We start from the raw sequence: 15,120 nt of genomic DNA, 5'->3' as shown, positions 1-15,120 counted from the left end.
TAACTGGTAATTTATATTTGTAGTATTTTCGAAATGATTTGCATATAACTAAATCATCAGTAATTAAGAAATATGCTGTAAATTCAGATAAACTGTTTAAAAAACATAGATTTGCACGCACCCCATATTCAATATGCAAATTAATTTGTGTCAGCTGGTTCAACTGGAAACATGCCAACAGTCAGCCAGCAGTCATCAACTGGTGCAACTGGAAATATGCACACAGACCGGTTATCAACTGGTGCAATGAAAAGATGCCAACAGTCAGTTATCAACTGGTGAAAATAGAAATATGCCAACAGACACGGGATTATCACCACGGAACTTAAATGGTAACTGTGAAACCATCAAGACACCCAACAATAACTCATTTTTCACACCTGGAAATCACGGAATACCCAGCTTAGATTAATAATCCGTTTGAGTCACGAGATCATCACCGCGGAACTGCTGGCAACTTTGACTACCATTTAAATAGGTGTTTTAAGACACCTAATAATTACTAATTTTTCACACCTAAATATCACGGATACACAGCTTAGATTAGTAATCAGTTTTAGCTACGTGATCATCACCAATAAAGTTATGGTAACTTTGAAACCATTTAAAAAGTTGTTTTAAGACACCTAATAATAACTAATTTTTCACACCTAAAAGTCACTTATGACCAGCTTAGATTAATAATCCGTTTGAGTCACGAGATCATCACCGCGGAACTGCTGGCAACTTTGACTACCATTTAAATAGGTGTTTTAAGACACCTAATAATTACTAATTTTTCACACCTAAATATCACGGATACACAGCTTAGATTAGTAATCAGTTTTAGCTACGTGATCATCACCAATAAAGTTATGGTAACTTTGAAACCATTTAAAAGTTGTTTTAAGACACCTAATAATAACTAATTTTTCACACCTAAAAGTCACTTATGACCAGCTTAGATTAATAATCCGTTTGAGTCACGAGATCATCACCGCGGAACTGCTGGCAACTTTGACTACCATTTAAATAGGTGTTTTAAGACACCTAATAATTGCTAATTTTTCACACCTAAATATCACGGATACACAGCTTAGATTAGTAATCAGTTTTAGCTACGTGATCATAACCAAGAAAGTTATGGTAACTTTGAAACCATTTAAAGAGGTGTGTAAGACACCTCAGAATTACTAATTTAATATAACTAGAGATTCACGGACAGAACAATAAGACGATTAGCCGGTGTAAGTAACGTGATTATTACCATCAACCTTGGATGACCTGTGAAACCAATCGATTAAGGTGCTTACAAGACCGAATAATTACTTATTTATCACCACCATCGGTTAACGGACAAAAAACCCGTTGCTTGGTCAAGTGATTATTTGGTCATAAACACGTGATTTACTGAGGTAAGTGGAATCACGTTACTCCAGTCGCGTGATAAATTGGTGATTTTTAGGTTAGATGAAAACGTGAACAGGAGAACCTTTTTTTTTTAAAATGAAAGCACGTGTCGATAACGTTTAAATTTAGTTCAAAGGGCACCATACTTTAAAATCACTTAAAATACACTCCCAAAAGAGGTTACTTTTTAGTGTTTTGTTTATTGGGAAGCATTTGTAATTTTAGAACCACATTAGGCGCATTTTCAGGCACTTCCTAGAGTAAAATGACGTCAAAAAATTGCTTTCTCCTACCTCATCCATGAGTAGGAATCCTTTGCAATTTGAGAATCACATTTAGCGCATTAATGTCCACCGGTACTTCCTGGAAAAAACGAGGCATTCTGATTTTTTAGAAGTAGTGATCTGTCAAGTCGCGAGACGTTGTGTATGCTTCGTTGATGCACAATGCACGTGGCAAAAAATTATCTCGAGTGTATATAGACTGTGTTGTTATCAGCAGGCACGTAGCCACGGGAGGGGGGAGAGGGGGCACGTGCCCCCCCCCCCCCCCCCCAAAAAAAAAAAAAAAAAAAAAAATTAAAAATTAAAAAAATAAAAAAAACATCAAACTCTGGCTACGGCCCTGGTTATCAGGGGCGTCGCTCGACCTTTTTCAGCCGGGGGGGGGGGGGAGTGTAGAGCCCACCTATAACCGATAAAACTAGCCACCAATTACCGACAAATATATTAATGCCAATGTCCCAATGTTATTTAACCCTAAAAACCCGGGGCAGGAACTATATTATTCAGCCCCCCCCCCCCCCTCCTAGTCAGCAAGCACAGACCCTAATTTGACACTTTATCAAACAACATTGTGCCTTGAGAGAAGCCTAGCCCAGCTACCTACTGGTTGTGTCAGGAGCAGCTATAGTACATGGCCTATGGTAGTCTTACAGTGCAGACTCTCTTTTACGACTGACCAGGGTTTTTGCTTGCAGACTACCCCCCCCCCCCTCCCGCGCAAAGCGCGGAAGCTTTGTACACTTCACTAAATTATTAGAGAAAGAAGACGATTCGTTGTACCGTTCCCGACTCTTAATTTTTGTTTCGCCCCTCCCGCGCAAAGCGCAGAAGCTATAAAGTTTCATTTAATTATTAGAGAAAGAAGACGATTCGTTTCACTGTTCTCGACTCTTAATCCTTGTCTGAATTCAGTTACCCCCCCCCCTCCCGCGCAAAGCGCGGAAGCTTTGACGTTTCCTTAAATCATTAGAGAAAGAAGACGATTCGTTGTTCCGTTTTCGACTCTTAATCCATGTCTGAATTCAGTTTCTCCGCGCGAAGCTTTGACGTTTCATTAATTATTACTCTTAATCCTTGTCTAAAGCGAAGCGCGGAAGCTTTCCTGTTTAATTAAATTATTAGAAAAAATAGACGATTTGTTGTACCGTTCTTGACTCTCATTCCAAGTCTGAATTCAGATTATTATTATTTAATAATTATTTAATTCTCTTTTATTTATTTTTTCTTTCTCCTTTAACTTTTTTGTTCTTCTTGTGCTTTTAATGCTTTTTGTGCTTTTTTTTGGGGGGGGGGGGGGGTGGGAGGTGCTTCACGCCTGGCAAGAAGGACACCATATTATGCCCCCACCCCAGCTCCTTTCCCGTTAAAAAAAAAAAAACCTTCATATAATATCATCCCCCTTTCTTTCTTTTCCCTTCTCATTATTCTCCTCTCCCCCTTTTTCTCTTCACCGTCTTTCCCACTTTCTTCCTTTTCCGCCTTTTCTCTCCTCTCTCTTCCCCTTTCTTCCTTTCGCCTTCTTTTCTCTCCTCCCTCTTTTCTTCTTCTTTCTCTTTTCCCTTTTCTTTCTTTTTCCCCTCCTTTTTGTTTCCCCCTCCTTTTCTCCCTTTTTCTTTTCCCCCTTCCCCCTTTCACCTCCTTTTTTTTTACCGGAGGGGGGAGGGCCGGAGGGGGCACATGCCCCCCTGTGCCCCCCCTAAATCCGCCACTGAACATGCGGAGCATCGTCACGAGCCTCGTTGCGGCGAGGCGATTTTTTTTTTTGTGGCTATCTTGAACCCCCGTAAGTGATGTATTCCTAGGATCTATATTAACATGCGGAGCATCGTCCACGAGCCGCATAGCGGCGAGGCGATTGTTGTTGTTGTGTGTGTGGCTATTTTGACCCCCCCCCCCCCCCAAAAAAAAAAAAAAAAAAAAAAACAAGTAGGGGGGCGATTTTTTTTCATGACCGGGGGGGGGGACGAAATGAGAGGGAAAATCTGTATTCCGTTGGTATCACGGTCAGTGGCGTAATGAGCAATAGCGTTAGGGGGAGGGGGGATACAAATTACATGTTTCATGCAGGCCCCGCGAAACGTTTTTAAAGTGGGGGGGGGGGGGGCGGTCTAACTATTTACGATTAGGTAGAGTGGTGGGGTCCAATTGCAAAGCCCGACAAGGGTTAAGGGGCGGAGCCCCAGGAAGCTCATGGGTTTTAAGCATTTTAATTATGGTCAGATGAGCATCCAGGGGCCTGCCTTAGGGCCCCTGGTGGGTTCCAGGTGGGCGGAGCCCTGGCAAGTTTAAGAGTTTTAGGCATTTGATGGCGTTTTTATATGCACATCACATTTTCACTTGGCAGTCCGGGGGGGGGGGGGTTAAACCTTCTAAACCCAAACCCCCCCCCCCCCCCGTAGATCCGTCCCTGATGTTATCAATTAGGACATAATGAGGCAGCAAAAAGAGGGCGCATTTTTCCGGTGTGAAAAGGTTTTTTCTATCACTGGATCGAGGGGCCAGTATTATAGTAAGCAGACGTGTCAAATCTTATTATTTTATTCTATCATTTTCTCTGTCTTTATTCATTATGTTAGAAATAGGAAATGATAGGATAAAAACAAACAAAAACATAAGGAAACATAGAAAGAGCGGAAGATAGAAAGACGAAAACGAAGAATAACATAAGGAGAGATAGAAAAGAAAATAGAATGATGAAATAAAACTTGAAAACTTGAAACTACTCTCTCTCGAAAAATAAGAATTTTGTTGATAATGGGTGATTTTAATATCTATCTTTTATCGAGTAATGGTAATGCCCCAAAATGTTTTAATGCCCTTTATTCCAACGCTTGTTACCCCTATATTAAAAAACCTACAAGAATAATTGATCATCATTTTTCGACTTTGATCGATTAAATATTTTCAAATATTTTTGATAAAAGTTTTACTAGTGGCCTACTCTATTTAGAAATATAAGACAATTTTTCAATTTTTGTTATACATTATAATCATAATGGTCACTGAAAAATTGATAATGTATAGGAAAGAAACACCCCAGAATATTGAATATTTTTTAAAATGATTTATACTATGAAAAATGGTCAGATGTAATTACTCAGTCAAAGTTAAGTAAACATTCCATATGAAAATTTTGCTAAAAAACTACGATGTTACCGGACCATCCAACCTATAAGATATAGTATGTAGGCATCCCCAAATTTTCCTACATTTTCAACATTATTTTGATATCATATTCTTGGCGAAACCGACGTCCAAGTGGACAGAACATAGGCGCGATCGGACGCCATTTTGCTAGGTGTGGCTAAATATATCTAGCTAAAAATCAACTTTCCAGGTGTTGTGAACTTGTGAGCGAGCAGAATTATTAACACTTTGCCTACTGAAGTAGTATTATTATCTATAATATTTTTTTTGCGGCGGTGACAGCTTTCTAATATTTCTAACACATCCAAGTAATACTGGAGGTTGTTTTATCAGACATGACTATTACCCCCCCCCCCCCCCCCCCCCCCCACTCAGGTTTCGGAATGACCGCATGCGTGTTGCCAAAATTTCCGGTAAAGGGGTACTTTTCGTGCGACAAAGTCCGGCCCGAGAATTGTAAAAAAAAGGGGTGTATTTGACTTTTCACCCGGATATTTCTTTAAAAAGGGGGTGTTTTTTCTTTTTTTCTCTAATCTCTTCGGACTCCTGAGAAATCATTCCGAATTTAGGGGGGTACATTGAGCATTTTTTCTGATTTAGGGGGGTCTCCAAGGCAGGAAAAGCCCGCAAAAAGCCCGCGAAAGGGGGGTTCGGAAATGTTGGCTGTCCTCAGATAGGGGGTACTTTCAAAAAGAGGGAACGAGCATATGCGTACCCTAAATAACACTGAGTGGGGGGGGGGGGGGGCCGGGGACTATTACCAGGACAAATTCTTCTGGATCTGGATTTGAATACAATGCGTGTACACAGTCTGTTTCATATTGATTTGTTAAATTGGAATTATTTTGTTTTTAGGTGTTGGGCGGTGGCATAATGCCCTCACACTTTTTCAAGTACACCCCCAAAGTACCCCTTTTCTAACACGTGCCCTTTCCTCTTCCCCTTTTACACAAATTTTAATTTCTTATTATATCTTTTCAACACTAACAATCTCAAATGGCTCAGATTAGATTGTGATCAAACTCAGAGGCGGTGATCCCCCCCGGGGGGGGGGGGGGGCAAGGAGACATAATACCTCACACTTTCTCAACCAGTATCCAAAGTGCCCCTTTTTTTCTAATCATTTTCCTTACCCCTTTTCACAAGTGCCCCCTTTTAACTCTGATAAGATCCCCTATTCAAATATGATAGGTGCCACTTTTCCTTTGACAAGTGCTCCACATCCTTTGTACTAAATGGCTCTTTCCTCTTTGTAGTAAACGTCACTTTCCCTTCTCATTAGCGTCCTTTTCACCTCTGATGAGTGTCTCTTTTTCTTTATAATGAATGCCCTCCCCCCCCCCTTTTATTAGTGCCCGTTTTACCTTTGATAAGTGCCCCTTTTACCTTTGATAAGTGCCCCTTTTACTTTGACACGGGCCCCTTTCCCTTTGTAATAAGTGCCCTTTTCCCATGTGATAAATTCCCCGTTTTCTATTCGAATATGTGCCCCTTTCAAATATGAGTACCCCCTTTTACATTTGATAAGTCTCCCTTTTCCTTCTATAATAATAATAATAATAAATTACATTTATAAAGCGCTTAATATGTTTCTAAGCGCTTAACATATCAAGGCACAACGTAAAATATACATACAGCAATAATAATACATAATTCTAATAATAAGATTACAGATAATTAAAAACTTACTTAAACAAAACTGCCCTATAAATTACTATTTAAACGAAAAAATACAAACTTGCCTTAACAGACTCTACAGATAGGGATTGACGAATAATAATTGGTAAACTGTTCCATAATTTAGGGGCTGCAATAGCAAAAGTACGATCACTGTAACGGGTATTGGTTCGGGGACCAGGGTCGTATTGGAAATTAGCATGTGTAGTTGATCGTAATGAACGTGATGGAACAGTAGGTTTGAGAAGGTCGTTTAGATATGATGGAGCATAATCATGTTTAATTTTGAATACAATATAACAAAAGAATCTTAAAGCTTATCTGCCGTAGTTTACAGGAGGTCACTGGGCAGGTGGTTATCTCATCAACTCAGCTCTCAGTTAACATAAGAAAAAGTGGATTATGGGGGACCAATGGTCACCGATTAGGCATTGTTTGTTATATAGAGGGCGCAAGTAGTGCAGTGGGCCTTTAAGTTGAATACGTAGCCAATGAAGAGATCTAAGAATATGAGTTATGTGTTCATATTTTCCGGTTTTGGTAATGAGACGGGCTGCCATGTTCTGAAAACGTTGGAGTGGAGAAATGGTGGAACAAGGTAAGCCAAAGTACAATCCGTTACATTAATCTAAATGAGAAATCAAAAAAGCGTTGACCAATCGTTCTGTAGACTGTCTGTCCAAATATTTACGAAGTTTACTAATCCTGGAGATACCAAAGGCAGCCGTCCGACAAGTATTCCTGATGTGTGTTGTTTCATTTCAGTACATTATCAAGTGACGCCGAGGTTACGAACAACCTTTGAAGGTATACGATTTCAACGCCAGCAGGATCTGAGCGCGGCAGACTGCAAGAACTTCTAAACTGCGAGGTGATGTGTAGTACCACAGTCTTAGATTGATTTAACTTGAGTTTATTCGAAGAAGACCAGGACATGATATCGGAGATGCACTCACTAAGTTTATGCATAGAGCCTTCGTGATCTTTGGATGTCAGAGAGGACCCTTTTTGGGGGGGGTCCATAAAAAAATCGGCGCGACTCAGCCAGCGGCTGAATAAGCGGGGGGGGGGGGGGGGGTAAGAAGCCACTTTTTTAAAATAAAATTTAAAGTATTTTGGGGGGCCGGGGGGGGGGGCACGCCCCTGTTTTTCATTATACATACATTTGGCACATCCCCCTCAGACACCCCTTCCCCCTACGCTCTTGTTCATGTTAGTTGAACTTGGGACTGTTTTCTTTTTAATTTCGCAAAAAGTCATGCACCAAATCAAGCCATTTATCCATCAATTTCAAGAAAATCTGGGCAAAAGTGAATACAGATAAGGATTAAGAGTAATAATTTATTGAACCGTCGAAGCTTCCGCGCTTTGCGCGGTAAAAGGGAAAACTGAATTCTATATCATCATCTTCTTTCTATAATAATGTAATGAAATGTGGAAGCTTGCGCGCTTCGCGCAGGAATGAGCGAAAATGAATTCAGACAAGGATTAAGAGTAATAATTTATTGAACCGTCTAAGCTTCCGCGCTTCGCGCGGTAAAAGGGTAAAACTGAATTCTATATCATCATCTTCTTTCTCTAATAATGTAATGAAATGTGAAAGCTTGCGCGCTTCGCGCAGGATTGGGCGAAAATGAATTCAGACAAGGATTAAGAGTAATGATTTATTGAAATGCAAAACTTCCGCGCGAGGAAACTGAATTCAGACAAGGACACGTTACAACGAATCGTCTTCTTTCTCTAATAATTTCATTAAAACGTGAAAGCTTCCGCGCTTCGCGCGGGATAGGCGAAAATAAATTCAGACAAGGATCAAGAGTAGTGATTTATTGAAACGTCAAAGCTTCCCCGCTTCGCGCGGGAGGGGGGACTGAATTCAGACAAGGATTAAGAGTCGAGAATGGTACATCGAATCGTCTTCTTTCTTTAATAATCTAATGAAACGTCAGAGCATCCGCGCTATGCGCAGAGGAAGGGAACTTGATTCAAACAAGGAATAAGAGTCGATAACGGTCCAACAAATCGTCTTCTTTCTCTAATAATTTAATGAAACGTCAAAGCTTCCGCGCTTCGCGGGGGAGGGGGGGAAACTCCTCCGTCCCTGCACCCAAACCCTATAGGGAGCGCGCTTCGCGAGGTCACTACCGACCCCCTAAAATGAAATCCTGGCTACGCGCTTGGGGAGGGGATACAACCTGCCACATGCTTCTACCCCTTGGTTGCTTTGATCCATTGCCGAAAATATTTTGGCACCTGTCATCCCCCCCCCCCCCCCCCACCCCAACCACGGATACAAATCGAGACCCTTGCATCCCGAGCCAATCGGATGCTTGGACTAGTCAGCAGAAATCTCCGCAAAACCTCACAAAAGATCCGCCAACAAGCCTACTTCTCTCTTGTTAGACCTCATCTGGAATACTGTTGCTCGGTCTGGAACCCTCACACAAACAAGCATAGGTCTATATCCAAAATCGAGGCAGTACAAAGGCGAGCAGCAAGATTCACCGTCCAGAGATATCGTCGTATGGCCAGTGTCTCGGCCATGATTCAATATCTGAAATGGGAGAGCCTGGAGAGGAGAAGAAATGCTGCAAGCCTCCAACTCATGTACAAGATCCAAAGCAACATAGTAGCCATCAAAGCACACCATTACACAGCACCCATGATTGCCAGCAACACACGACAGTATCACTCAAAGAAGTTGCTGGCTATCCCATCCCGCACCCAACTCTACCAGAACTCATTTTTCCCTCGGACAGTAACTGCGTGGAATGCACTTTCAAAGATCACCCTTGACGCTACTTCAGTGGAGCCTGAGGGCTTCAAGGGAGCGCTTCCACCCATCATCTAGACCAGGCGCGTATGCAGGATTTTTTCAAGGGGGGGGGGGGGGGTTAACATTTATAAATCGGGCCGAAAATTTCGCAACGACTCAGCCAGCCGCTGAATAAGCGGGGGGGGGGGGGGGGCAAGAGGTCACCTTTTTTTTTTTTTTGGTCCCAAAAAAAATCGCAACGACTCAGCCGGCCGCTGAATAAGCGGGGGGGGCATATGGAAAACTTTTAGCCCTAAACGCGCATAAAAGAATACAGCACTAAACAACCGCTTTAACGAAGAGAGCGCGCTCAAGTGCACTCTTGCGTGAAAGTACACTGATCGGACTAGTTCAATGCGACAAAGCAGGGGTGCGAGCGCTTGCTCTCGTTGACTACTTACTAACACTAACAAACTAGAATTAGAAATGAAACTCACCTATAGTTAAATAAATGCAAAATTACGGTAGACTACACCAGCAGAGGCTTGCCTTTACACCGTAGACGAAATCGAACTCATTCCCTTTGCCAATGATTATACTGACTTCCCTCTAGTTGGAGTGCAATGACCCATTCGGGTGCGCATGTATAGACATGATGCGCGTAATGCGGTCTCCGAGATTTTGAGCGCAACGCACACACTCTGTACGCACTGCGTTAAATACACACACTGATGACCTCTACAGCGATTGCACGGAAGCTATAACTGTGCATTGTTTGTACGGTACGGGCGCACTCGTTGTGAGTAGCTATAGCGCTACACTATCCCAGTCACCTTGGTTTACTATGAAAAGCTACCTTTTATTTGTTGGAAAATTGCCACCGTTTCCCCTCCACAAATGAAAACAATCGTTATACCAACGTAAAGGTGGGATGTCAAGGTTTCTGAATCCGTCCGAAGATTTTTTATACGTCACTCGTGTAAGATTTGCCGACTGGTTGACTGAGCGAAACCCGACAAAAAAGGGGAAAAACAGTGCAATCTCCATAGGCAGGCTGAAAAAGTCAAAACTTTTAGGGGAAAAGTGCAACCGTTTCCCCTGAAAGAATAATCCCAAATTTAGTATCATTTTTAAGACGACATTTCAAATTATAAGAAACCGTCCGAAGATTTTTTTTTTAAAATTCCATTTTCCCGTAATACCAGCAATTATATCAAAACATGGCTTTTTTGGTGTACGTTCCCCGTGCTTAACAGGATAAGCGACGAGGCGCAGAGCAGATGCGCGTAAGTTTTCCATATGGGGGGGGGGGGGGGGGGTAAGAGGACACATTTTTTTTTTTTTTTGGTCTCGAAATTTGAAAATTTGACATTTTGCTCCGTTGGGGGGGGGGGGGGTAAGGTCAACTTTTTAGGTCAACCATGGGAATATTTTCCGAAAGGGGGGGGGGAGGTTTAGAGAAATTTAGGGGGGGGGGTTTACACACAAAAAATTCCGAAAGGGGGGGGGTTAACCCCCCAAACCCCCCCCCCCCCCCCTGTGTACGCGCCTGATATAGACCAAGAACTAGATAGTTTATTCCTCAGCACTACATCCTGACTTATGGATCCTGCTGAGTATCGTCGTAGAAGTAGAAGTAGAAGAAGTTTGAAATCTCATTATTTGATAAATTATTGCTTTCTGTGTGCGTGCGTATCATGAATATTTATAAACTAGCGCATGAAATATAGGTTCATATTGAGCCAATCAAATGCAGAGGTAGGATGGCTAGGTTAGGTTAAAAAAAAGACGCGCGCGGTAGATCTTGGCCCGTTTCGTCACTTCCGCTATATAATTTATGACGTCACCCAGTATATATCTCTATGGAAGAGTCTCTTTTTTTGAAAATATGCCGGTGATTACACCTGTAAAAGTAAGTTGGTTTCGTAAATTGAGTCATATTTATGAAAAGATTTTCTGATATAGAACACTAACAATTTTGGACAAGATCATTACTAACAATATTAGACTTAGAGTAGTCTACATACATGTAGAGTTAGGCTGTCTTTAACTTAGTTTAGAATTAAGTTAGACTCGGACTCGGAGTCGGAGACCCGGATATTCCCTAAGTTAGATCTATACCCGTACGTTGCGCTACCGTGCAGTAAATTTGTGTTTCACTTTTTGGCTGTACATAAACGTTGAAGACCTAGGGTTAGGGTTAGGATTAGGTTTAGATCTAGTGTTACTTAAAAAGCTTAAGTCTTGAAATTTAGCTTCAATGGTGAAGGTTAGGTCGTGTAGGCGGGGGTGTGTGTATGTACTATGTACGTCTGGGACAATGTCACCTTCAAACCAAGGACGGATTTGGATTTTTGTACTTCAACTAGACCTAGGTCTAGTCTATAGATCTAGATACTATTTTTATTGAAATCGTAAAGGAAGGGAAGAATTTAATCGTTGGAACTGTATACAAATCTCCCGATACTTGAATCTTGAATCTTGAATTTGTTGCACCCAAAAAGCTACGTTGACAGCTGTCCAGGGTGGAGTATGTGAGTGCGTGATGCGTGCAAGTAAAAGAAGCCAGACATTGTGCAGAAGAAGACATGTAAACTGGAGAGTACGAAGAAGTAGGTTAATTGCATCTGGTGAGAACATTAATGTCGGCTTCATGGCTTCCCTCCCTACAGGGCCCTGGTGGGCATGCCCATCATGGCTATGATGGACGGGACTGCGGAGGTCTGAAAACCAGCAATCGAGCTAGATGTTACAGCTACTGCTGGGAGTCTGTTCCATATGGGAATAACTCGGGGGAAAAAAACTGTACTTATAGCAGTCCACTCTGCAGGGAAGCTGGTGAAAAATAAATGGGTGTGTGGTGTGTCCACGTAGCTCTCTCTGGTGCAAGACTGGGTGAATACCAGGTGTAAGTGGGATGTTCACCATGTTCTTGTGGATTTTGAAGAACATTCCACACTGGGCAAAGATTCTTCGTTGTTCAAGAGTATTCCAGGCCAGTAGAGAAATCATGTCTGAGACGCTCGATGTCCTTCTAAAGTCTTGGGGTGCAGAGTTTAATGACCATCTTGAAGAATGTCTTGGTAAAGTTAACAAAGAGAATAAACAATGTTATAGGCCTAGTGGCGTGCTGGAGACTTTAACTTTGATTACTTAGTTACGCCCTTCATTCGGATACCAATGCATTTGATTTATCGATACAATGTACTCCTCCTCTTTTCTCCCACTTATCACGAAACCAACCCGTGTAACTACTAACTCATCTACTTGTATTGACAACATCTTTACAAATGTTTTGAATAAGCCAATCCTGCCTGGTATTTTGTATTCAGATGTGTCTGATCACTTTCCCATCTTTCAAGTAACGAACTTTTTACCACCAAATTACCACACCCACTTGAATAGGAACAATGCGAGTCAAGTTAAACTCCGAATAGACTTTAACTCATTGTGTGGAGATTTAGCATTGTATGATTGGTCTTTGGTAACATCCAAAACCAATGTCAACGAAGCTTACGATACCTTTATTCAAGATTTTAAACAGATGATTTCAAAGCATTCGAAAAGAATACCTGGTAAGGATAGACGTAGATCATCCAAAAAAACCATGGATTACGAAAGGCATTCTCAAATCCATTGGTAGAAAGGAACGCTTGTATAAGCGGTATTTAAAACTGAAAAAACCCCTCCGTGAAGAAAAAGTACACATCTTTCAGAAATAGGCTTACTCACATTATACGTGTCTCCAAAAAGAACTACTTTGCTGAAAAGCTTGAATCAAATCGCCATGATTTAAAGAACACTTGGAAAACTCTGAACAACCTGCTTGGTAAAGATAGTAAATCGAAATTACCCTCATTCATTCGTAAAGATGGTGTAAGGCTTACTGAACCAAAAGCAATTGCAAATGCATTTAACTCGTTTTTCGTTAATGCTGGTTGTTTTGATGATCCCCAGACCACCGGATGCTTTCGTGACTATTTGAAAACCAGCGTAACGCATTCTTTGTTTCTTTCACCAACAGATCGAAATGAGATCTTGAAGTTATCCTCTTCCTTGAAAAATAAACACTCATGTGGGGTGGATGATATGTCACCATACGTTATAAAGAAGTTAATTTCCTATATTGTTGAACCTTTAACCCATGTGTTTAATTTATCATTATGTCTGGAACATTTCCTGATTCAATGAAAGTTTCAAAAGTCATACCTTTATTTAAAAAAGGTGATATACATGATTTATCGAACTATCGCCCAATATCATTGCTTTCGACTTTTTCCAAGATTTTAGAAAGACTAATGTACAATCGATTATCTACTTTCCTTCATTAGCATTCAATTATTTTTTCGGAACAGTTTGGGTTTCGAAAATGTTATTCAACAGAGTCAGCTTTACTTTTTGCATCCGAACTTTTGTACAAATTTTATGGAAAAAAAAGAGATAGCTTTAGGAGTGTATGTAGACCTTAGCAAGGCATTCAATTGTTTGGATCACAAAATCTTATTAAGAAAATTAAGTTTTTATGGAATTAGAGGCATTTCATTGGAATGGCTCCAAAGTTATCTGTCTAATAGAACACAATTTGTAAATTATAATGAATCTGACTCTGAATTGCTATTAATGAAGCAAGGTGTTCCTCAAGGTAGTATCTTGGGCCCGTTATTATTTTTGCTCTTCATAAATGACATTGTTGAGTCTTCAAGGAAATTACATTATGTACTGTATGCCGATGACACAAACATCTTCTATTCTGGTAAAAATTTGAAAGACTTAGTTTTCCAAGCCAATGTTGAACTTCAAAAGGTTGCTAGCTGGTTTTCATCAAATAAACTAAAAATTAATCAGACCAAAACAAAGTTCATGATATTTAACTTTGGTAAAAAAAAAAGATACTTTAATTGAAAATGTTAATCTGACAATAGATGGTAACTGTATTGACCAGGTACAATTTGCCAATTTTTTAGGAGTTGCCATTGACAACAAACTTACATGGGCAAAACACATTGAATTAATTTCCAGGAAGATTCGGTCCCAAGTCGGTGTAATGAATAAGCTCAAAAGTTTTCTACCATCCTCTACCATGCTTTCTCTTTACTACACTCTCATATATCCTTACTTAACGTAGGCCTACTGTAATTTAGTTTGGGCGAGAACGTCTGATAATTTATTAAAGCCCCTTATCATACTTCAAAAGCGGGCTGTTCGGTTGTGCTGCAATGCTTCCTTCAGGGCGCACACCTCTTCATTATTTAAATCCTTAAATTTACTCAAACTTCCAGATATTCTTTCTCAACGGACTTTATTATTTATGTACAAACTCCAAAATAATTTGCTACCAGTAACGTTTTATGACAGTTTTCATTTGAACTCGGATGTCCACTCCTTTAATACAAGAAAAAAAATGACTTCCATCTACCAAAATTCACTAGGCCTAACTCATTTTTGCAAAATAAATCAATTAGATATCAAGGTCCTCACAAATGGAACTCCATGTCAAGTTATTTAAAGGGTATTAAGAACCAGAACGCATTTAAACTTAAACTGAAAAGAACAATACTTGCCACTTATTGATTTATTGAAATACATAATTGATTCATATATTTGTTAGCATGTAACATTATTATTATTGTATTGTATTGTATTGTATCGTATTTCATCTTATTGTATTGTATAGTATCTGTATGTTTTTATGTTTGGGGTTGCTTGTTTACAAGTTTTTAACTTATTTTAGCAATCCCGGTATTTATAATGATTTCATTTGTAATGATTTCATTTTGATGTTTTTATCTTTTGCCGAATAAATGCGAATTTGAATTGAATTGAAGTATTTAGTAGCCTGAGCGTTTGGTCAATTTTATTTTAGATCTA

The sequence above is a fragment of the Strongylocentrotus purpuratus genome, unplaced genomic scaffold, assembly GCF_000002235.5.
Source record: "Strongylocentrotus purpuratus isolate Spur 01 unplaced genomic scaffold, Spur_5.0 spur5_contig_855, whole genome shotgun sequence".
In the NCBI taxonomy this organism is placed as follows: domain Eukaryota; kingdom Metazoa; phylum Echinodermata; class Echinoidea; order Camarodonta; family Strongylocentrotidae; genus Strongylocentrotus; species Strongylocentrotus purpuratus.
Note: the sequence above shows the minus strand (reverse complement) of the source record.